The 25,538-nt window shown below is 38.3% G+C and overlaps 1 long non-coding RNA gene across 1 annotated transcript in view; it reads right to left on the bottom strand.

Moving 5' to 3' along the window:
- LOC311515954 overlaps positions 1-21,119 on the bottom strand; it is a 45,572-nt gene extending 24,453 nt beyond the window's left edge. The window contains exon 1 of the long non-coding RNA XR_014710273.1: positions 21,033-21,119. This is a non-coding gene — a long non-coding RNA (uncharacterized lncRNA). The remainder of the gene's footprint in view (positions 1-21,032) is intronic.
- Between the last annotated feature and the right edge of the window lie 4,419 nt (positions 21,120-25,538).

Below are 25,538 nucleotides of genomic sequence, written 5' to 3'. Positions count from 1 at the left end.
AAGGAGCTTGGGTGCTGGTAATGGGGACATCCCCAACCTATTAAAAAGTTGGTTAGTTTGTTTGCCAGTGGACTACCTATACTAACCTCACTAATTATATTCACTACTACTACTAACTATCCTAAGAAGAGCTTGCACTGTGCACACACAGTAAGCAGACACTGCAGAGGTTCTGTCTCGCAGACATAGGCGAGAAGAAGAAATTGAAGGATGGTTGGGTGGGCCTGCTCTGCCTGTTATGCCACCAAAGGGTGGGGAGGGAGGAAGGGATGCAAGGACATCTATGGCACAGACACAGCCCAAATGGACATTGCTGACCAAAAAGAATCTGATCTCGTGCACAAGGGCCACATGTGTACCAAAAGTGGAATCCACGTGAGAAATCACTCCAAGAATAACTCTGAATTTCCTAGGTTTAATATTCTTAGTTTTGGGATACTTGTAACATCCCTATAATATTTTGTACCAGTAAGTCACCGATACATGTTCTCAACTATGACTAGATTTCAATGCATTTTCTTTGTCTTAGAATATATATGTATTATATTTGGCTTTTTTCTAGTATGGAACAAGGCAGATAGTTGATAGACCTCATGCCTGTGGAGTAGAAGATTATTGGTTCAAGACCTACCCTAACATCTGGACTAATACACAGTGTTGACAGTTTTTGGGGTAGGGAGTATATTATACTTTTAAAGGTAATGTCTTTCAAGTGAGACTGTAAGCCAAGATACCTTCTTTCCACTGCCAACTGATGCCAAGGAATAAGGTGGCAATACGATGGCCCCTTGCAAAAAGAACAGACTAACAAGCTCCATATGCTGGCAACAGTCCCCTCTTTGTGAAATACAAGGAGTTGCACCCGCATAAAAGTGGAGTAATGAGCAGGCCTCTGGACTTAACATTTTCAGTGTGGATAGAAATTGTTCCCCATTCCATTCTCCTTCTAGACACACTACACTCATATCCCTCCAAGATATATCACCTACACACATCTTCTATGGCCCTGTGAAAGTCTGCACAACGCAAGCCCTGCATTGGTGGGCCTCTGAAGACGGAATGGAACATGGCTCCCTGCTATGCATCTTATATATCTTACAGAGCTGGGAGAAACACAGAACTACCCAAACAAAAAAGTATTGAAGAGCTGAAAGTTCATTTCAACAGAGACCAGCAGACACCTCAAAAAATTACTGTCTTTAAAAGCATCCTGCTCCATTACAAATCCAAACATTAAAAGTCTGGGAATGAACAGAAAAGGATCCAGCCAGTTGCCTATTGTTATAATAGTCTTTATCACCTACTATCACACGATACAACCAAACTCAATTTAGGCCCCAATCTTGCACACATGTACGCATGTACTTAACTTCACTATCTTGAATGTCCTATTGCAGGGTCAGGGCCCGAGTCACTTGAAAATGTCAAAAATATATGCCAAAGTAAAACAAATTGATTAGGAGATTAGAAAATTCAATTTCTAATGCAGTGGGTCCATTTCCAAACTATGGGCAATATTGACTGATACACTCTGCCTGTTTATGAGAACAATACTAGTGAAAAATAGGCAACTTTACAAACATTCAAAAAATCCAACTTTTAAAAAAATTATTATTTTGCCTACGAACTTTGGATTTGGAAATTGAAATTTGGCAGGGGGCTAAACCCTAAAGTCAGAACCAAATTCACCCAGATTTGGAATAGTTATAAGCCTTTGAGAATCAGCAGCAAAACATGCACATCATGTTAGAGGCTTGCAGATAAAATCTCTGAACATTCGATCTGCACAGTGTATACTCCAGTCTTACACAATACGTACATTTGAGTTTATAACTGAGTTTATATCTCTGTGTGTTAGTCTTTCATTTTAAAGATAACAGTAATAAATGCATATCTCTGGTAGTACTATACTGCCTCTAAAAATCCCACTGTACCTTCAGAGATAAATACATCAAATAGAAATTTAGGTCCAAATTCTGTTCTTACAATCTGACTGATGTTCATAGGAGATGTGCAGCTACATTAGGGCAGAATTTGACTCACAAATAAGAGTACAAAATTGTAACATGTAATTGTATTTTTATTATATTTCTATGTATCTGTGTTTGACTCGGATATAAATCTGATTAATCTCTGACCTTTATTTCACAGACTTGAGAGGAATGTCTGTCAACATAGATCATAAAATGTAAAACCAGGTAAACAGCTAATGGCCCTTGGTAGAATGACTACTGGTTCCTGGGTACATGGGGCTATAGCAGCTGCCTGAGCCAATTTACCCATTTGCTCATCTTTTTTCACATAGCAGGTTTACGCTGGAAAAGCTCTTGAGTAAAAGTTTAATATATAAAGAAACCAGTACCCAGAAAAATTCCATCAATCTGCTTGCCCTCTCATATATAAGAAAGACTGATGAGTATGAAAAGCTTGGTGTTGACAGTCTGGAAAAAACAAGTTCAAATTAGGCTGAGGTCAAATTGAAGACCTGAGCATGAAAATTTATTACAATTGTAACATTATGCTTTTAGAATGAAAAATATTGAATATTTAATACTGCAAATTAGTAGTGATGTAGAATTATGCCTGAGGGCTCTCTTGCTATGTTGGGCGGAATTTAATTTAGAAGGGCTGATGAAATTGTATAGAGTATATACTTCTTCCAGATTTTCAACCAGTTGTTGTTACTGTCGTTGTAATGAGGCAAAATGGATAATGGATCTAAGAGAATCTGAGCACAATAGTTTTATAACATGCATACACACAAATATATAATAATACAGACAAGGCAGACTTAATCTCCTCAGTTTAGAGAAGGACCCTTGAACATATATTTGTTATGCCTACCCAAAACAGAAATTGTTTCTCAATACACCTGTGAAAGAAAAAGAAAACAACAAAAATAATCTTTGATTTAATCTTTTTCACTAATTTTGTGTGCTTTTATTACACTTGACAACTAAAACCACAGTACAGAATTTTGGGATTCCACAGAAGTCCCAACCAATGTAGAAGCTTTCAGGAAGCCAGCTGTTTCAGCCAACCTTTGCTATTTTTAGTTGTTACTGTACTTGAACTTGGTACCACTGAGAGGGCACAAATCCTTTTAGCATCCATCTATGCAATAATAATGCACTAAAGCTAAATGTTTGGGCTGCAGGACATAAGGAACAAATTTTCAAGTATTCCTTCACAAAAAGATGTTGTGTCATGTTTGCACACCATGGATTATTTTGCTTATATAATCATACACTCTACATATGTATTAAAATTAGTACAGCGTGAGACTTGTGCCAAACCCAATTGTTGGGTTTTTTAAAAACTCTTCTCAAAAGATTTGTACTACTTTAAATTTTACCACATATGTTTAAAGGAACCCTTATGCAGAACTGGACTGCCAACATAAATTGGTTTTGCTGTGGGTCTCCCACTCCATGTAATTAATATGGGGTTAAATAACTTCTGGGTGTTCAAATGACCACTCACTTAACTTCACTTAAAATCCCTATGCCTCAATTACTCAAACAGCAAAATGGGGAGAATTAATTTTTCTGAGGCCACAGGGATATTGTAAGGGATAATTAGTTTGTACAGCACTTTTGAAATGCAAAGCTAAATGCTAAGTATCTGTATTAATTCAGACAAAAATAAGGAACCTAACACAATATGCAATTTATTATGTGCTTAATCAACACTGGTCCATTGGTGTCAATCTATATAAATAGACTTTCTGTCTACACTTGCATGATATCTGTTTAGGCATCAGAGACAGACAGAAAGGAATAGTGATATACTTTAAGCTACCCACCTATTGTATATCTAGAAATTTCAGCAATATAGGGCATATTTAAAAATGGTATTTCTCTTAAGTAAATTTTAAATGTCATACTTTATTTCACTTTTATGTAGCTGATTTTTATAAGTCCTTAAATGTCTCTTATTGGTGACATATTAATGCAATGTTTCACTGTATGCAATTAGATACTTACACCATTATGCCAGATACCTGAGGCCTGATGAAATGCTGTGTATTCTCTATTGTGTGGCATAGACCCTTGGGCATTTTCCTCTAGATTTATAGTGAAACTTTGTTATGGAGGTGAATTGCATATATGATTTGAATGGGCTTGAGGCAGATGCTCAAATTTATCCTGAAAACATAAAGGCTTCAGGAAAACATCATCCCCTGGTGATCACAAAAGCACTATTAGCATGTTTCCACATGGAATAGCCTTAGAACCTTGTTCAAAAAGCTCAGAGAGAACTGAGAAGCAAAGCTGAGTGGTTCTAGTGCCCAAAGGATTTCTGAGATAATACTCATAATCATGAGGGCCATGTTCCCTGCATACAAAGAACTGTGTTATAAATAAAGGGGGACATGTAACTACTCTTCAAGGCTAGACAATGCTCAGATCTAGGGTTTCAGTGTGGCCCATAATAAGTATTAAGGCCAGCCATAAAATTCACATGTGACTCTGTGTTTGAATTGAAAAGCCTCAAAGAGTTGAGTGTCTTCAAATCAAGGACTTTGATTCAGGCTCATCTCTATTTAAGAGTTATATGTGCTTTTGAGGAAAACAAATGCATTTAGCTATGAAAACAAAAGGCTATATTTATTTTAAAAATAGTAATAGGTGGTGTAATGCATAGTTTTGCTTGTAAATTTGGAACACAGAGTTTGTTGTTGTTTTGTGGGGGAAATGTAGTGTTCAACAAAATTATTTATCATCAATCATCATCATCTAACATCTATTAGTAAGAGGATATCATCATACCTATCATGACCATAACAGAATGTATTAAACATAGGGAAATGCAAGCAGATTTATTTTTTAAAAATTTTTAGTTGTGCTCAGAATGAGTTTCTAACACTTACTAGCTTTTGTACATAGACCAAGTTGCGATAGAGCCAGACTTAAAAACCCTGTTCTTGTCTTGATCTTTAGCCAATGAATCCAGGACCCACAAGCTCCCTTATTCAACATACTTCCATTGATGAAGTCCAATGTCCTGGTTTGTGGTTAGCTGGATGTTTCCTATGCACTTAGAATACATTAAGTTTTTAATTATCTATTAAGATTTCTGTCTTTTAACACTTCATAGCTCAGCAATGGATGGATTCTGTCTGGCCTTCAAATTTGTCGGTCCTGAGATGGTCTCAATTTTAGATCCATTGTTTTGACAGTATTTTGATTTTCTTTCTTCTTCCCTTTTCCTCCCTGAAGATGTATGTCTGTTTCTAACAATCTTCATTTGTAATCACAGAGGCAAAGAATTCATGACAGTTTTATTAAAGTTCACCTGTCATTAAATGTATCCTCCTTATCTCTTGGAGGGTCAGCTTCACTGAGCTTCCCCCTTCCTACACCCCACATTGCTAAGCACTTTGAAGCTATCTAAATACACTCAAATATTTGTATTCATCATGAGAAGTCCATGAGTTCTCCTCTGTGTATGTTATTATATAATGTGCATTCCCTTTTCCTATTTTCTTTGTCATACTTCTTAACTGGCACTTTAAAAACATTCCCTGCATGTGACCTTCCAATTGTTTGTGGCTCTAGCCTTATCTCATGAGTTTTTTTCCTTTACATTTTCTTTTTCTGTAGGTGTGATGCATGTTTCAGTACTTAATATTATTTTCCCGTCTACCCATCTGCTTATTTTAGCTGATTCTTTCTCTCTGATAGATAAAGTTCCCATCCCCCCATCCACTCCTTTAAACTCTCCCCCATAGCTCTGTCTATCCTCTCAGTCAGTGCATTTGTGACCCTTCTGTTCAGATGGAACCTATCCCACCTATATAGGCTCCATCTGTTCTAAAACATCCCACAAACCTAAAAGGGGACAGAGGAAATTCTCTCTACAGAATTGACGTCACTAGGTGGAATTCTCCTGGGGTTTTTGCCTTGGAGAATAAGTAGCATGTAAGAAAAATAAGAGACATCTCACTGAAAGCAATTCCTGTTAATGTTGTTTCCAGAACATTTACCTGTTTGCTCCATTGCACAACGTAGTCACTTGGGGCCTGATCGAAAGTCCATATAAGTCAGTGGGAATCTTTCCATTGACTCAATGGACTTTGCATCAGGCCCTCATTATGTCTGTACAGGAGAGAAGTTTTCAGAGGACAGATTTAAAAATTGAGAACCTTCTCCCAAGATGGAGACGTTTAATAACTCTAGAACATTTTTGTTTACTCAAGAGCATGGCACATCTAGGAAATAAACATGCTTCACAGACACTTCAGTGTAAAATCACTTTGAACAAATATATCTATACTTGTGATGAGTGGGATGAAATTCTCTAATATCTCATGCAGCCTGCTGCTAAAGAAAGGACTTTTTTTTCCATTCTCAAAATGTACATCAAAATCTGAAGAATTTAAAGTAGTAAAATATGTTTGTGATTTGCTTCAAGGGACAAGAAGCAAATAAAAGCAAAACACTACCTAAAATAAGACCTACTTTCAGCCTTGAGAAAAACTTCGCCTTAGATTTTTTTTTCTTTATAGCCTAAGGAGAAAAGTTCTATTAGTTTAGACTGTGAGGCAAATACTTTGTGTAAAAAAAAATGGCTGCTAAATATAATTTACATGTGTATATTTAATTTCACTGAACAAATAATACAATTGGGAAGAAAAAGGTTGAAATCAATTCTTGACAATTATTTCTCTTTTAGATATCTAAAACAATGATTTAAAGTATTTCAAAATGCTAACAGGCAAGTCATAGAACAGCTGAATACTTTATCTGTAAATAAGACTCCTTCGTATGATGGTCTCTCCCAGCTTTTTGCAAGGTACAGTAGCTGCAGCTTTGTTTATCTGGCCCCTACACAATATTGTCAGGATGAATTTCCATTTTCCAAGTGACTGCTGCCACTGTGCCACAATCTGTGCTCATTTCTCGAGCAGCTAAACCCTTTGACACTGTGGTTTTTAATTAAAATTACATTAAAGTTAATCAGCCAGAAAGAGGCTGCTGTAGAAGGCAGGTTTGATTGCAACCTGCAAAGGGCACTGGCGCTGCCAACTTGCTAAAGATGTGCCGGCAGATGCTAAGCTGCTTGTGTGAGCCCCATGGTTACAGAAATGCTAGAAGAGGTCAGTTCTGTCTTCACTTTTTCTAGCACTTTCTCAAAACTATAATATACAATGATGGTTGATAAAGCTCAAAGAAGAGCAACACAATTTTAATGCACTCAACGCAATTTTTAAAAATCAGGGTTATTGCAGAAGTGTGTTTCAGAAACAGTTTTATGCTTGATTCTGAAAATATTAAACTAGATGGGATTACCTGCATGTCTGTGATTGAGGCATAAACGATGGTTTACAATTTTGGGTCTTGTGACTTTAAACAGCCCATGATATCCTCAAGGATTCCCTTGCAGCTACTCAGTCCAACACCACCACCCCAACAACAACAAAAACGCGAGGAATAAATGAGTGTTAGATTGCCAGAACTTCTTTGAAGAACTAAATTAGATGATGACTTCATTGTCTACATGAGTGAAGCCAGTTTCCACAAATGGAAGTAAAGTTTGAGGTACATGACTTGCAACACCAAATTTAGCCTTTATTATATAATTTAATGGGAAAGTCATGAGGACACAAAGAAACTATGGAGCTTTTTAAACTTGGCAGGGTATTAAGATTGCTAAAATACTCCCAACCCAGCTACACCTGTCAGTGAGAGGAAACTGTACATAAAATAGTGTTGGGTTTGCACCAAGATACAAACAGATGTAAAAACCAAAAATGTCCCAAACAATATAAAGTCCAAGAGAAGCTCTCACTGTATTACATTTGCTCCAAACTGGATTGAGTTAAGGTCTCTATGTGTAACAAGTATCACCTGAACTCCGCATTTCACTGTTTTCCAACAGCTGAGTTTGGGATTTGAAACTCACATTCAGAAAGAGCATGGTGATGCCAAGACAACACTGTTTGCCTGCAACTTTACCTCCACCTTAATAAAGTTTTTCATGTTGGAATTCTGTTGCATCTAATTTACCTGTGTGGATTAAAAAAAACAAAACAGGAAATTTGAAAATTCTGAATTTCAACTTAAGAACTGCTCATTGATTATCCTAGAAGGGATTTAGTGGAATTCCCTCGGGAGAACAAAGCAGATCTATCACTTCAAAAAGCTATGTTAAAGACAGAGGAAGTGCTCTCCATTACATAGAAAACTTCCACACACCCTGAGCTGCACAGATGGGGGGACAGAGAAAGAAGATTCCATTGACCTCCTTCCGTTTTAGCACTGCTCCCTTATAAACTGTGTTGTCATGGGATCCCCACAGTCACCTCCAAATCCCACAAGAACAGATGGTCATGCAACAGGTTTGCACACAAGAGAATACTATGAAGAATGACCATTCGCTGCCTTCAGCCCCCTCTGCTTCAACTACACCCCATGAAACCCACAGACAAGGCTGTTAAGGGCGTTAGCAGAGGAAGGATGTCCTAAAATCATTCCATGTTTCCGTTATTCCATGTTTCCTTGCCAGAGCTGAAGCTTGTGCAGCTCTGGCTCTTCTACGTGCAGAGAGTGATCCAGTTGTTTTTTGATTTTTTGTTGTGAGGATTTGCTTTTCTTTATATATTAGGGTAGCTGTATTTATGATGCTTAATCTACTGAAAGGAGACAGAATTAGTTTAATAATTGTAAATGATGATGAGAATACAGTATTTCATATACAAATACCAGCTGATGAGGACCACCACTGTTTGTCTGGAATTATATTTAATGCAACCTGGAAAAACAAAAACAATTTGTGCTCAGTGATGGAGGAAAGATAATTTTAAGAGCTAAGGAGTAGGAATGAAATCTACAAAAGCCTAGTACTGTATATGATTAGCAAGGCAGAGACAACTTAAAAAAAAAAAGAAGAAGAATGTTAAACATTAGAAAATGTGTTTTCCAGAGTGAGAGGGGGAGAAGCACACAGAATATGTGAAGAATTCAGAAAAGTCAGGTTTTCACTTCATATGAAAAATCACTCATTTTAAATTGTTCATTTACCATTTTGAATCAATATTTTGATATTTACCCTTGCAGATACTTATATTCTTGAATGCTGACCTCCTTATTCCTATGTTTACAGCCTGCTCAAACATATCTATGTCAATTAGCCTTCCATGTTACCACCTCTGTGTTTTTTTTCATATGCAGTTTTTTTGTTATTGAATGTATTTGTTTTTTTAACTTTAGTAATACTTTTGTTTAATCTCTTCCCTGTTTTTGCTGGTCATCTCCTTGAAGGATCCTGGGAGCTGGAGTTACCAACCTTGGAGTACAGTATGTTTTCCAGGAGAAAAAAAAAGGTCTAAAAGCAAGCGGGGGAGACAAATTTCTTCCCTTTTCAAGTCACAGTTAAAGACCTTGCTCTAGATCACACAAGATGGCTGTGGCAGAAGTAGGACTAGAACTCCTGATCGATTTTACATATATCTTCTTTTGCAATAGTGAAGCACAGCAGTATTAAAAAATAAAAAGACATATCAGAAACAACTCTGATTTATTAATTTGCCTATTTGCCATACTCTTAAAGTTATCTGAGTGTAAGTTTTGTGAGTTTATGTGAATAAATATCAGATAGTGATTGAACAGGTTTATAACTAGGGTGATGTATAGTACATAGCAAGCAAACTATACTGAGTATAGTATGTTACTGACCTCTCTTCCCCCTAGGAGAAATGAGGGACGGAAAGTGATGTGCAATATATGATGGGATAAAGATGGCACACATGGATAAGGGGAATTTGATACAAAGAATTTCTACCTCCTGTATAATTAAGAAACCTTGGAGGTGTGACTGAATGAAGACAGAGGTGATGGATATAACAAATGATGGCTTCTTAAACTAATGTGTAGGGAACTCTGCCAGGAATGGTTCATGTCTAGATCTTGTTAACCAATAACCAGGCAGTAGAAGCAAATTAGAGTTGAGTCCCTGGGGGGGGTCAAGTGACCATAATCTGATTAAATTTATTATAATGTAGAAACCAAAACCAATTAAACCAAATATAAGAAGTATGATTTCCGACTGACCAGTTCTGGAGCCCTGGTGAAAGAGAAGGACCCAAGTTAAATGTATACAGGCACTGCAGAAGGCCCGTCAGCTCAGGAGAACTGATATAAACCTATACTATTAGGAATGTGTAAGACAAAGTTATATTTTGCCCTGTTTAAACATAATAGCAGTATTTCAAAAGAGGGATAATTAATACTCTTTTCGAGAAATAACAGTCTCGACAATTTTTTATTTATTACATGCAAAGTTACAAATAAAGGCAAAGGCAGAAGCTTATATGCACATTAACTGCCTTCATTTTAAAGATGTGGAAGATATCCAAACCTAACAAGTTTCAGATGAGGTGGATAATAATATAATTTATTTGGATTAATAATATATGAATACAAGCAATCCAAAGCAAATAACAATATGATAGGGAAACATATTACAAATGGCATTAGACTATATCTGTAGAGTATGGTCCCGTCCCTCCCTTGGGGGGCAGGCAATGCCCAAAATGCAATAGAAGCACAATGCTTCCTCTGCATGGGACACACACAATAACCCTCTATGTGACAGAATGGCTCTATGAAGGACTATGGCGAGTGTTGTGGGTGTGCTGCAGCAGAATCCATTCATAGCCAAGCCTGTGGGACAAGGATAAAGAGGGCCATAGTGGTCACTCTTGCCCACAGGCTATTAGTACCTACATCCAAGTGTATGATGTCTCAGGCCCTACATTTAGGTTGGTAAGAGAATTCTTTTACTCATGACCACCTTTTCTCTTTAGCTTTGCACAGGTGACCAGGATTTGGCCCTATAAAACAATTCAAATAGAGAAGTATCACGGTGTTGGATGAACATATGGGTAACAGACATCTAAAGTTCAGCAATGTAATGTAATGCTGGCTTTTAAGGTTACCAGACTTGGTGCTTCAATAGAAAGACGTTTAAAATTTAAGTTGTAGTTTTAAAATGACAGTTTCTCCTTAAAATTTGTGATCTATTTCAGTTGCAATAATTTTCAATAGGGGCAATCCCCTTTTACACTATAGCACTGTAATAAATGTCATTTTCTGAGATTTTCATTAGGAGTAGGAGAAAAACAACCAATTTTTCACTTTTTATCCATAAATACTATGGTAATGGGTGCCCTAGGGCTATTCAGCTGGCTTCACAATAGCCTAATATATGTTGTTCCTAAGACTTTGCTTCTAAACACCAGAATTAGTTATCTCACTATTAAAACGCACCCCCTCCTTCCCAGTACCTTTGGGTCAGTGAAGACAAAGCCTTTGTAACTTGATCACAACTTTCATAAGACTACATTCTGCCTTTCTTTCTATATGTGCTTAGTACCTTACTAGATGAGTAATCCCATTGATTTCAGTGGAATTTGACGACAGAATAATGCACTGGTCAGTGTAAGTAAGGTAGCAGCATCTGGCCTTGATACACTTGAGTAGTAACACTCCAGTGGCTGACTGATCTTTTGACAACCCTTTCCAAGACAACAGGAAGCAAAGAACACATGATGATAATATGTTCTTCTCTGTACACATTGGTGCAGATTTCTTATTTCTTAGATTTAGAAAGTTAGTGATATAGGCCTAGGCATAAGTAACTTGTCATAAGTGACTTGCGTCATGTTTCAGTGGGCATGTTTGGGAAGGTACATGAATCAATAGGCTAGAGACAGAATGTCTGTACTATCTGAGATAAGGGGAAACACTCTGACAACAGGGACAATGAACAAGATAAACTTGAAATATGAACAGCGCATGGACAGAGCATGCTGTACAGGGATTGGTTCCTGAAAAATAACCAAGCCAAAAATGAAGCGTGTGATATAATGCATAGTTAGGAATGCACATATTCTTAGTGTTGGTAAAAATGTATGCAAGGAAAAGTTTTGCCATGTAACTTTGGATGTGGGGTACACCCTATAGCCACTGCTGATGTTTGACTTTGATCAACTCAGAACTTTGCTGTATGCCAAATAAAGGAACCTAAAAGATGAGATTGGAGTTGAACTGAGTTCTTAGGGAATCAAGTGGAAGAGGTTTTCGGGGAACCCCAACAAAAGATAGAATCCCAATAGCAGAAATATCCTGCCCGGAAGTTAAAATGTAAGATACCAGGTATCACAAAACAAACTGAACTAATGGATACTGCAGAAAAAAGTACAGAAAATGCTTAAAGTCTGATGATAGCTTGTATTTCTTCACCTTTCCTATCTTATTATTTAAATATGTATCCCTACTTGGTCTCATGGTTTTGAGATCTTTCTTTTAAACCTGGTAAGTGCCATGATCTGAGAGTAGGTATGGGATTACGTACGATGTAGGAGTTGTCTCAGAATATATATTTTGAGGTTTTGTGACAGTGTAGAAATAGTGAAAAGAACTAGATAGAACATGAGAAATATTTACTGTTATTTTCTGGAATTTTATTCCTCTATTTGTGGGAAGTTAAAGCTTCTGACAAGAAGAAAAATTAAGCTTCTGAAATGTGGTGCTGTCAAATACCTTTGTTGTGCATCTCCAGGATGGAAAAAAAGACATGCTTATATTGGAAGTATTATTGGAGAGAAACAGACCCTGATGTCCGAAATCAAAAGATGCTAATTTACATACTTTGGATCCATAAGTGTAGAGATGGACATAATCTTGGGAATGTTATTATGGAGGGAATGGTAGAAAGTAATTGTAATACCGGACAACCACAAAAGAGATGGATGGATAGTATGCAGCAGACCACTGGAATGTCACTGCTGAGTGCTCAAAGTTAGCAATTTATGGTGAAGACTTCCAAAAATTCTGCTATGATGTCACTAATATTAAAACATGTACTTATTTCAGTTTAAATTGTTCTAATCTCTTCCTTGACTGCTCTTTTGCTTTTGTATTATAAAAGGTCTTATTTTTCAAGTGTTTTAAGTGGCTATAGTTATGCATTTAAAATGTTGTGTTTAACCTTTAAATACCCAGAGACATCTTTTGCATCCAACAAAGGAACACTTGTCTGCACCTATGACTGTACTCTATATATCACCACCGATTAGGGAGCATGAGGGTCTATATTACCAGACATGTCCCTGGCAGCACTGGGTCATTGGACTCAAAGGGTTAACTGATGGCATTTATTGTACTTATCTGGGTAAAGAGTTTCAAGGCTGGAAAATACTTCCCCTCGTATTACCACTTGGTCAATTAGCAACCTTTAGGCCACAAATTTATGTGCATATTCTGTTGTTATCCTGTCAGCATTCCTTACTCATTCACCAGTAATAGAGTCCTGTGACTAAAACCTTTTTTGGCCAGGGTAGCTGAAAGACCAGTGTCTGATTCCTCACAGAAACTCTCCTATAGGCAATAAAACAGCAGTTATATCGCAACTGCTCAAATGGCAAATGTGAAGTGACTGCTCTAGTATAAGATGCTGTCTGAAAAAAAAGATGGGGGTAGCTCATTTGACAGAGCTGTTCACACTTTCTCTGCACAGCTGGGAGACATTAGCTTGATTTCCCAAGATTGGTGTGTTTTCCAGCACAGTGAGTTAAAAAAAACCAAACAGCCTCCAAGATAAACTGGGGTTCTACCATATATGTTTCGAAGCTCAGTCACCAAGAGCCACTTTTAAACTCATGGAAAGCTGGATGTTTTTGTGAGGTCAATAGTTCAATTAAAGTAAACCAAGAAAAAAGAAGAAATACAAAACCCTCCCCAACCTTTTGTAGCCCACCTTTCCCATAAAGCTGCCCACACCAGCTCAAAATTATAGGCATGATTTTAAAGAGACTGGGCCAAATTAATCCCTGTTGTCATTCCAGTGAAATCAACGAAGATACACACAGAATGAAAATATTTGATGATGAGTGGATGCAATTGCAGTGAAAAAGTATTTCCAGAAATATTTTGACTTGTTAGCTGTTTATCTGACCATGATGCTCACTTATAATTCTAACTAGACAAGCTGTCCCCTGATTTATGCTACGCTATGATTTACTACTGTCTGGCCTTTTTTTCTCTAAAGGCATCTTTACCACTTGGCTGCTATAAAAGTATGGTTATGCATGAGGCCTGAGGTTCTTTTCAAATGATGTGCTGGATTCTATTCAGATTTTATTTATTTAAGACTTTGGCACAGCAAGAGAATCTCACGAGATATAACACCTCACCTCAGCTCACTTCCTTGATGAGCCTAGGCGAGGGGAGGCAATTCATACACAGTAAATATCATTTACACTATTTTAACAGATTCGTATGATTCTTCACTCTCAAAAAAACTTACTGATATCTTCTCTAACAATTTCAAAATAGATTAAAATCATCAAAATGTTCTGATGATTTGATAAACCTGGAAGAACTGAATTTAATGCCTATTTACATATGTAGGCAAGATCTTCATTTTTAAATAATTGTTCTCAGACTATTATAAAAAAAGGATAGACTTAAGTATATTATATATAAATGGGTCTTTTAAATTACTGATTACCCTAGTCCTTCCAGGAGCAGTTTGTAGGCATTAACATCAGTGGGGCTGTGCATGCATGCAGGAGTCCACTGTACAGAGCTCCTTGGATGATTGAGGCCATCATAGATGTCCAGATTTGCGCATAGTATACTCTGGCTCTCAGGCTGGTAGAAGCTTAAGTTGAAGAATGGAGTAACAAGGGCAGGGGCTGTAACATGTGGAAAACATCACTGCTGGCCAGTCTTCTTATGACACTTTCTAAGTCTGGTCCAAAGTAAGGTTCTGATTCAGTTGAGTACTTAGATACGTGCCTAATCTGAAGCACACGAATAGTCCCATTGAAACCAAGCATCGCTGAAGTCTCTCTATAGACCCATTGAAACCAGGGGAACCACTCATGTTTTTAAAGTTAATTATGAACAGCAACAAGTAAATATATGTGTAAGCCTCTCTCTCTCTTAATGGAGATATCCCACTGCAAACATTTGCAATCAACAATATTACACGGATTTGGATCACACGATGGAGGATTTTAACTTCCATGTGAAATGTTGGCAGCTTGTGGCAGACAGGTATTATTACATTAGATTAATTGATATTAGAGCCTGTGTAATAATTCTGCTCCCAGATATTTAATGCAGTTTAAAGAGGAAATATTTTCCTTGGATCCACATGCTGAAAATTCAAAAGATAAGTCACTCTCAGCCTGAACAAACAACAACAAAAAAACCAACCACCATAATAATAGAATATCACAGATTTTTTAAGAGTTTCCCATCCTAAGGTAAAATCCTGATGTCACTGCAGTGCGTCAATGGGGCTAAGATTTCACCCCTTGTGGATAGACTCATAGACTTTATGGTCAGATGGGATCATTATGATCGTCTAGTCTGACATCCTGCACAAAGCAGGCCACAGAATCTCACCCCACCCACTCCTGTAATAAACCCCTAACCTATGTCTGAGCTATTGAAGTCCTCAAATCATGGTTTAAAGACTTCAAGGTGCAGAGAATCCTCCAGCAAGTTACCTGTGCCCCACACTGCAGAGGAAGGCGAAAAACCCCCAGGGCCTCTGCCAATCTGCCCTGGAGGAAAATTGCTTCCCGACCCCAGATATGGTGATCAGCTAACCCCTGAACATGTGGGCAAGACTCACCAGCTAGACATCCAGGAAAGAATTCTCTGTAGTAACTCAGATCCCACCCCATCTAACATCCCATCATAGGCCATTGGGCGTATTCACTGCTAATAGTCAAAGATCAATTTATTGCCAGAATTAGGCTATCCCCTCATACCATCCCCTCCATAAACTTATAAAGCTTAGTCTTGAAGCCAGATAGATCTTTTGTCCCCACTTCTCCCCTTGGAAGGCTGTTTCAGAACTTCACTCCTCTGATGGTTAGAAACCTTCATCTAATTTCAAGTCTAAACTTCCCAATGACCAGTTTATATCCATTTGTTCTTGTGTCCACATTGGTACTGAGTTTAAATAACTCCTCTCCCTCCCTGGTATTTATCCCTCTGATATATTCATAAAGAGCTATCATATCTCCCCTCAGCCTTCTTTTGGTTAGGCTAAACATGCCAAGCTCTTTGAGTCTCCTTTCATAACACAGGTTTTCCATTCCTCAGATCATCCTAATAGCCCTTCTCTGTACCTGTTCCAGTTTGAATTCATCCTTCTTAAACATGGGAGACCAGAACTGCACACAGTATTCCAGGTGAGGTCTCACCAGTGCCTTGTATAATGGTACTAACACCTCCTTATCTCTACTGGAAATACCTCGCCTGATGCATCCCAAGACCACATTAGCTTTTTTCATGGCCATATCTCATTGGCGGCTCATAGTCATCCTGTGATCAACCAATACTCCAAGGTCCTTCTCCTCCTCTGTTGCTTTCAACTGATGAGTCCCCAGTTTATAACAAAAATGCTTGTTATTAATCCCTAAATGCATGACCTTGCACTTTTCACTATTAAATTTCATCCTATTACTATTACTCCAGTTTACAAGGTCATCCAGATCTTCCTAATGATATCCCGGTCCTTCTCTGTATTGGCAATACCTCCCAGCTTTGTGTCATCCGCAAACTTTATTAACACACCCACTTTTTGTGCCAAGGTCCGTAATAAAAAGATTAAATAAGATTGGTCCCAAAACCGATCCCTGAGGAACTCCACTAGTAATCTCCCTCCAGCCTGACAGTTCACCTTTCAGTATGACTCATTATAGTTTCCCCTTTAACCAGTTCCTTATCCACCTTTCAATCTTCATATTGATCCCCATCTTTTCCAATTTAACTAATAATTCCCCATGTGGAACCGTATCAGATGCCTTACTGAAATTGAGGTAAATTAGATCCACTGCATTTCCTTTGTCTAAAAAAATCTGTTTCCTTCTCAAAGAAGGAGATCAGGTTGGTTTGGCATGATCTACCTTCTGTAAAATCATGTTGTATTTTGTCCCAATTACCACTGACCTCGATGTTCTTAACTACTTTCTCCTTCAAAATTTTTTCCAAGACCTTGCATACTACAGATATCAAACTAACAGGCTTCTAGTGTTGGATCATATTAAAGAAGTTCTGTATTAAAATCACAAATGAGTTTGATTCCCCAGAGTTTAAATTCCAGGGTATTACTAATTAAGAGGTCTCTTGGTTTTTGGTACTGTTTCTCTCCCTCTATGTATGAAACTTGCAAGCTGCTAATTGTGTTAGTACATTCTAAGACAGAGTCTGTTCTCAAAGCAATTCACAGAGAGAGAGACTCAAAGCAATACTCTAACAACAGAAACAGCACCCAGAGACTCCCCACCCTTTTGTTGTATTAACCATTGTGATTAAAATAGAGATAGAGGATGTATGTGGATGGATGCTTGGTGTGGATAATAACTGAATGATCAGGGAGGTGCCAGCCTAAGAATCCAGTGTCCATCGGCTGAAGAAGGCGTCAAGTGGAAATAACCAGAGGACCCCACCCGGAGGGCAGACTGGAATCCACCCAACAACCTCAAGGATGGGAGAACCAAAGAACAAGATAACATCTTGGAGCCCTCAGGAATGTGCTATCTGCTGATTGATTCAGCAACAGCATGATGAAGCAATTCCCATAGACTGGCATAGGAAGAAATTCCTATAAAAATAGACTCTAAAAAGTGAGAACTTTGGGGTCTGATTCTGCAAACCAACTTCCAGGAGCATCAGATGAGCATCTGACAAGGCCCTGCTCCCTCCTCATGTCCAGGCCACCTGGCCAGTGGCTTGGCATGAGCAACTCTAAGGCTGGTAACTATGATAACAACCTTGCAGAACCTGTGTGTGTGGGTGTGTATGTGTGTGTGTGTGTGTGTGTGTTTGTATGAATGAATGTGTGAATAAATATGAAATTGAATGGAATGTTATAGCTATAACTAACTGCTTACTATGATTCTTTCTGTATTCACAATAAATGTGGTATTTTGCCTTTTTCCCTTTAATAAGATCCTGCTGGTTTTTATTTTATTGGTACAACACTAGTTACCCTGGTCATTTTTTTCCCCTTTCTTAAAAATTGGAACTGTGTTAGCAATTCTCCAGTCATACGGTACAACCCCTGAGTTTACAGATTCATTAAAAATTCTTGCTAATGGGCTTGCAATTTCATGTGCCAGTTCCTTTAATATTCTTGGATGAAGTTTATCTGGGCCCCCCAGTTTAGTCCCATTAAGCTGTTCGAGTTTGGCTTCTACCTCGGATGTGGTAATATCTACCTCCATATCCTCATTCCCATTTGTCATCCTGCCATTATCCCATTTGTCATCCTGCCATTATCCTCATTAACCTCATTAAAGACTGAGGCAAAGTATTTGTTTAGATATTGGGCAATGCCTAGATTATCCTTAACCTCCACTCCATCCTCAGTGTTTAGCGGTCCCACTTCTTCTTTCTTTGTTTTCTTCTTATTTATATGGCTATAGAACCTTTTACTATTGGTTTTAATTCCCTTTGCAAGGTCCAACTCTACGTGGCTTTTGGCCTTTCTCACTTTATCCCTACATGTTCTGACCTCAATAAGGTAGCTTTCCTTGCTGATCCCTCCCATCTTCCACTCCTTGTAGGCTTTCTGCTTTTTTCTGAATCACCTCTCTGAGATGCTTGCTCATCCAGCTTGGTCTACAATTCCTGCCTATGAATTTTTTCACAACAATTGAGGATATTGACACCCTATTAAGGGAAATATTAGCTGAAATAAATGGTCAAAAGATGAAAGAGCCTTCGACTGATATCAAAACATCTCAGAAAATAATATCTGCTATCATGAGATTATAGATGGGGCACACTGCAGGAATTAAAATCATCAGAGAGAAGTCTAAGATGTATCCACTCTGCAAGATGTGTCAGGAGCAGGCTTTAACACTTGCCCATGCTTTTGAATGTAATATCATAAGGAAAGGGATGCTTTTCAGATTGGACACCTTGTATCAAGCTCTTGCAGAGGCCCCAGTACGAACTGCCGAATTCATTCTTGAACTCCATGGCCTAATATGATAACCGTGAGACAAGACAACAACAACATAAATCTGGCATAAATCTGCTTCACTGGAGCTATTTAGGATTTGTACTGTTGTAATAGTAGCAAATGGGATCCTATTTGCTGATTTTAACACTTAAAAATTAATATAGTTATATAAGTCTGGGATAAATGCTCCTTTCACTTACATTTGTGCAATTTTTTTTACTGTGGTCATAAACAAACAATAAAACTGAGATCGCATATGAGAAAAAGAAAATATCAAGGTAATGTGTGTGTGTGTGTGTGTGTGTGTGTGAGAGAGAGAGAGAGGTGGCTCACAAACAAACAGTATAATGTAAAACATCATCATATAAAACAAATGGGAATTCATAGGATCTTAACAGAGTGCTGACTTTTTAATCCCATTACACGTTCAAATATCCATCATATGACTTATTCTTATGGCTAGTCTCTTTTTCCAAGTCAATACGGTTGAGGCAGTGCAACAGAGATGAATGTGAGCCACTCTTTGTACAGGGCCACATTTTGCCACCCTAACGTTGGTTTCAATTGGATTATTTGGGTAATAAGGAGGAAGAAACATGACCAAGTGAGTTGTTTGCATATTGCACAATATAAATTACAGCAATTTAAAAAAAAAAAGTGTGTGGGGGGAAAGGAATCAAAAATTGTTTCAACAGAAAACAGGGAGAAAAAAGACATACATTTCTGGAGAAAAGTAATTTAATTTTTTTCAACCAGTATAAATAGATATAAATACACCTACACGCACACACACTGCCCTCAGTAAATCTGTATAGCCTCACAGCCTTCACTGGTTGTCAGCAAGGGCACAATTTGGCCAACAATGTCATATTTCAAATAAAATATATTTAATCGATTCCCATTTACATCCATTTGGGTGTAGAGTAATTGATACTCAAATTTCCTATTTTATTTTTCCAGCTTTCAAGTAATTTTATATAGTGCATACAAAGTTATTGTCTGTGTTTATATTTAACAAATTATGTTGTTTGTCTTTGAAGCCTATCGCCTGGGGAAAAGGATTGGTCAACAACAGGAAATTACAACGAAGTACTGCAATTACTTTAGGAGAAAATAGAAGCTGACTAGATTCATCTACTGAATACTTTACTCATGTTCATTAAAAACAGATATGCACATAGTACAGAAAAAAAAATTCCATAAAGAGTCAATAGGAGATGCAGGCTTTTAAACATTTCAAGTGCTTATTTAAAGCCAGCCTTTGTTTTACTGAGAAACTCTGCAGCGATCAGTGATACCAAGTTAGTGACAATGGTGATCACAGCAGGAAGTAAGTTTAAAAAGGAAATAACAATGAAAAGCCCTCTCTCCCAATCAATATGGCTGATAATGCAGGCCTATATTTTTTTCGTATTGACTGAAAGCTCTGAGCATGCTGACCTGGGTCTGAACCCAATGCCCTGCAAACTAAATGTATCATTTACTCTGAGCGCTAATTGGTTCATGGACTTAACGCATGGAGAGGTGAAACATCTTGCAATGCTCAGTCACAGCAGGATAAGACCACAAGAAGACATTTACAGTAACAGAGGAGGAAGACTACACGAGAACAAGAGTGAAATAGTGTCTCTCTCTCGGGGGCACAAAGGATGAGAAAGACTGAGTAAGTAAGAACCACTTTCCCAGCTCTGCTATGGAGAAGCATAGTCTTTGTATCCCACACGCCAATAACAAAAACATGCTCCATTTTCGAATTTGTTATATGGAATACAGACCACGTTAATTCTCTATCCTGGTGCTTCACATCACATTGACAAGCACAGTAAAAATTCAGAGAGAGAGAGAGAGAGAGAGAGGTCTTGATGCTTCCCCAATTTTTCTTTCATTTCACACTGATTTAAAGATACATCGGTATTTTAAAACAATTATATAGCACATACAGTATTTGCAACTGTTTGACTTTTTAACAGCAAAATTTTACCGAACTCCTAAATTCTTGCAGTTTCAGCAAGATGCCCAAAAGTTGTTCTTACCTCACCTAGCTCCTGTGCTAGATTTCATGATTAAGGACCAGATTCTGCCACTCTTGCTCCTGTTGAGTAGTACCTTCCTCATTGAACACAGTTCCTCCTGTTAAAATAGATACATTTGATTAATCCAGTGGAATTTATACATTCAATTCATTTTTTCCTGAGAATATATTACTCAGAAGCAGAGTTCCACAATAACGGGAATTGCAATTTGCACAATTAAACCATTCAGGAATTTCATTCTATTTTTTGAAGTGTGTGCAGGCTGCTTTGGTTGAAGGTACAAATCCACAATTGGGCAATTCAGTTCTTAGCTAGGCATGCTTCTGGATTCCTCATGACAGTAAGCTCTCAGACAGCAGTATCCATGAGTAATGCTTTCTATCATCTCATGCTAGCTAGGAGACTCCATCCCATTCTCATGAACAATGACCTGGCTTCAGTTATTCATGTCTTTATTACCTCTTGGCTGGTTTATAGCAATGCAATATTCCTAGGCACAAAGTCTTCAACATTTAAGTAACTCCAGCTAGCACATAATACGGCAGCATGTCTCTTCAGTAATGCTGGGTACTGTGAGCCATACTGGGTTTACTATGGTGCCAATGGCCCCAGCGCCAGGACTGTAGCCCCGCCCCCCACTCTGCCTGCACTCTGCCCCAAGGCCCCGCCCCCACTTGGCCTCTTTTCCCCAAGGCCTTACCTTCTTCTCCACCCTCTTCCTCCTGTGTGAGTGGCAGGTAGGGCCTTGGGGGGAAGAGGCTGAGTGGGGGGTGGGAGGGGGCGAGGGCGGCGTTGGGGCAGGGTGCAGGTGGGGCCACAGTCTGAGCACCAGGGCCCACAAAAGATTAATCCGGCACTGACTGTGATCACATCACATCTGTCCTCCACTCCCTACACTGACTTTGAATCAAGTTCAGAATCTTGGTTCTTAACTTCAAGGCACTCAAACAGCCTGGATTCAAGATCTCTGAAAATTTAATAAAGCTCCAGGTCAACTACTTTGCTATTCTGGCACAATGGGACTTTCTACAATAAGGCTAAAGTTTGTCTGTGCAGGAGATGGATCGTTCTCGGGGGTCAGCCTAAAACTGTGGAATGAAGTCAAGTATCTAAGGAACAAAGGACCACCACAAACCTCACCATCTAAGTGCAAGGTGCATTTCTTTGACCTTGCCTTCTCTAACAAATATATACACAGACATGTTAATTATATATATAAAACATTCCACTGCACACATTTCTTCCCCTGGGGAGAGGATGACAGAACAAACATGGGACAGATGTTAGTCACATTGCTTAATGCAGTACTGGAAGGTGCTCAGATACTGTGGTGATGAGCACAGTACAAAAACCTCAACAGAACAGAGTAGAACAGAATATAGTACTTCAGTATAGATTTTCACTATGAATGAGCTGGAAGTGGGTTAATACTGTGCAAGGTGAAGACAGAGGAAAAGATAAATTCAAACCCTCAGTGTTGTGCACAGTAGAGAACAGAAAGAAAAGGAGGACTTGTGGCACCTTAGAGACTAACCAATTTACTTGAGCATAAGCTTTCGTGAGCTACAGCTCACTGCATCGGATGCATTCAGTGGAAAATACAGTGAGGAGATTTATATACACACAGACCATGAAAACAGAGAACAGATTAATGTAAAGCACAGTCAGTCACTGAAATAGAAAGTGGTGATAGTTCCTGTAATACTTGTGAACTTTTCACATAACCATTAAAAGCAATACAATGCAATACACACTGCATTTGAAAAAGAGGTGAAGCACTTTAGAAACGTAAAAAAAAAAAAAAAAATTAAAATCAGCAGTAATGATGAATTTTCCCGATTTACATTTAAAAATGAAAGAGAAATGTCAACCTGGAGAAGACTGTGCAAAGGTGGAGCCTAATTAGAAAAAGCTACAAAACTGAGGCAATAAGGAGGAAGTTATTAGTGTCACCCCATGGATTCCAAGGACTCTTACTAAAAGAACAGAGAATAAAGAAAAGGAGGACTTGTGGCACCTTAGAGACTAACCAATTTATTTGAGCATAAGCTTTCGTGAGCTACAGCTCACTTCATCGGAAGCTCATGAAAGCTTATGCTCAAATAAATTTGTTAGGTGCCACAAGTCCTCCTTTTCTTTTTTGCGGATGCAGACTAACATGGCTGCTACTCTGAGAACAGAATATGTAAACTTTAAGCAGGCCTCCTGAAAGCAACACTGAATGTGAAAAGACACAGTTTAGGTTACTCCACACAGAAGTACCAATGAAAGCACATACTGTAAAACATGCAGAATATTTATGCACAGACATGAGTTCAGGTTGGTAATCACACTTCATGTGTATTCTAAGAACTATGATGCCTACCATAATCCTTCGCTTTGTTTATCTAACTGGATTGTTTCTTGTGTATTGTGTGGATTCGGATGTTGACTACATTAAAAATAAAACAGTCCTCAGAGAATTTCATTTTGAGATGATCTGTTGGATTGCATAACCCCTAAAATAGGAGCACCACTCAGGCAGGGGAGTATTTCAGAGGAGGTCTGCACAGCCCCTGATGAGAGGGATCATCTTGCATTACTTTGTCATGATCGCTTGGCTGAGCTAAGCAGAGGCACTGATGGGTTCTGATGTGAATTCCATACAGCCCTTAATAGACAAAGATCACAGCAATGTGAACCCTTAAAGAGGGTGTGGGAGAAATATTAAGTCCTCTGAGTATGAGTGGTGATAGAAGGAATTGGGCTATTGGTAAGGTGGGTATCTTAATATTCAGAAACTTCACACCTCAGGAGGAGTGAGGCTAGCACCCAAACTAACAGAGTAGGAATGTTAAAGATTTCCCACTGGCTTAACCACTTCCAGCACTGTGGTGTTAAAAATATCTCACAACTCTGCTGGCAGACATTTCAGATGGTCTTTGGCTGTGAGAAAGGCAACTTTTCTAATAGGGTATCAGGTAAAAAAAGAACCACCAACACATCACAACAACAAACAGTTGGCAAAACCATAACGAAAAATTAACCAATTTATTTTGATAAAGGGGTTGGGGGTTGTGAGAAAAGAGTTTTTCCAAATTCTGCAGTTAGCTGTCTGGATTGAAGAGAAGCTCGTCCAAAAGAAGGAAAAGGGAGTGAAAAATGAAAATACATTAACAGCAGCTTAAAACCACAATGGGCTCATTTTGTTATTGAATGAGAAGGAAAGTTCTAAGATTTCTTGCTTTTTGAGATTCACTACAGTGTAATCAGTAGTGTAGCATTTCATCGCACTGTGTTAGCTCTGTGCAGAGGATAGCTTAGGACAAGGAAATTTGTTTTATGTATTTCACTACTTTTTGTAGCAATTCTACAAGACCAGATTTTATCCTTATCCCAGCTCTTTCTTCATTGTCATTTTTAAATGTGGTGTTGCTGTCTAAAGTCAGTGGGCATGTATTTAAGTTCATTACACCAAACCTACCTTTCTGAACTAGCATATACACCTAAGCTAAAATAACTACCAATAGCTGTGTAATCTGATATGCTGACACATTTTTGTTTTGTATCTCAGCTATGTCTCATCTTACCAACTCATTGCCATAGGCTACAAACAAATCTCATTCCCGGATATGTCATACATAATTAAAACATGGAAAATTATGGAAAAGAAAGCTCCCCATAGCCATTGGACAGGCCATTCCACTTTGCTCCCTATCCTACTCTGTTTTGTAATGTTGATGTGAATTGTGTCATCCCAAAAGTAGCTGCATTTCAGTGATACCTGAAATGTTTCTTGTACACAGAAAGTGAGATTTTCAAACTACTGGATGCACAAATATGAAGGTGAAATGCAGTTGAATTTGCTTCTCTAAATTGCAAATATATTCAGTCAGGTGGATGTGCAATTGACAATTACCAACCTACACCATCAATTGAACAAGTAGTTGCAATAAATGCATACTCATTTAAAGCATTCAAATGCATGCACATTTTTGCAAACTTGTTCATGGAACAGTCTGAAAATCTGTCTCATTTTTGTAAATCACTACAGTATCCATAGGCAGGGATGGCACAATATGCACCTAAGATACATTATTAATTATTATTATTATTAATTTAATGCTCCTATTTTCATAGGAGCTATGTCAGATGGAGTCATCAACCAAACCTAAGTTGGAGAAAACAGCCCATCAGAATAACACCTTCTGTCCAGCAGCATTGTGTTTAATATATGGGGCTACTCTTGTAAGTGAGATTAACACACATACTTGACTATTTTCAGAGTTGGGCCCATAGTCTGCTTGAACACCATTCGAACTCCACCTTGCATTGGGGTGTGATGTTGCAGGAATCAGTGTCTCTAGCACCAACTGCAAGTAGTCTGTGTCTGTGTGCAATTCAGCCCTCCAGCTGAGACGTGTTTCAGGCCACATCTATACTACGGGGACTAGAATGTCATAGCTACAGTGCCATAGACATACCACTGTAAACCTGTAGTGTCAACACAGACTACAGCAATGGAAA

Source organism: Lepidochelys olivacea (genome assembly GCF_965140295.1).
Source record: "Lepidochelys olivacea isolate rLepOli2 genome assembly, chromosome: 2".
NCBI lineage: Eukaryota > Metazoa > Chordata > Testudines > Cheloniidae > Lepidochelys > Lepidochelys olivacea.
This window is presented reverse-complemented; position numbering and strand designations above follow the sequence as displayed.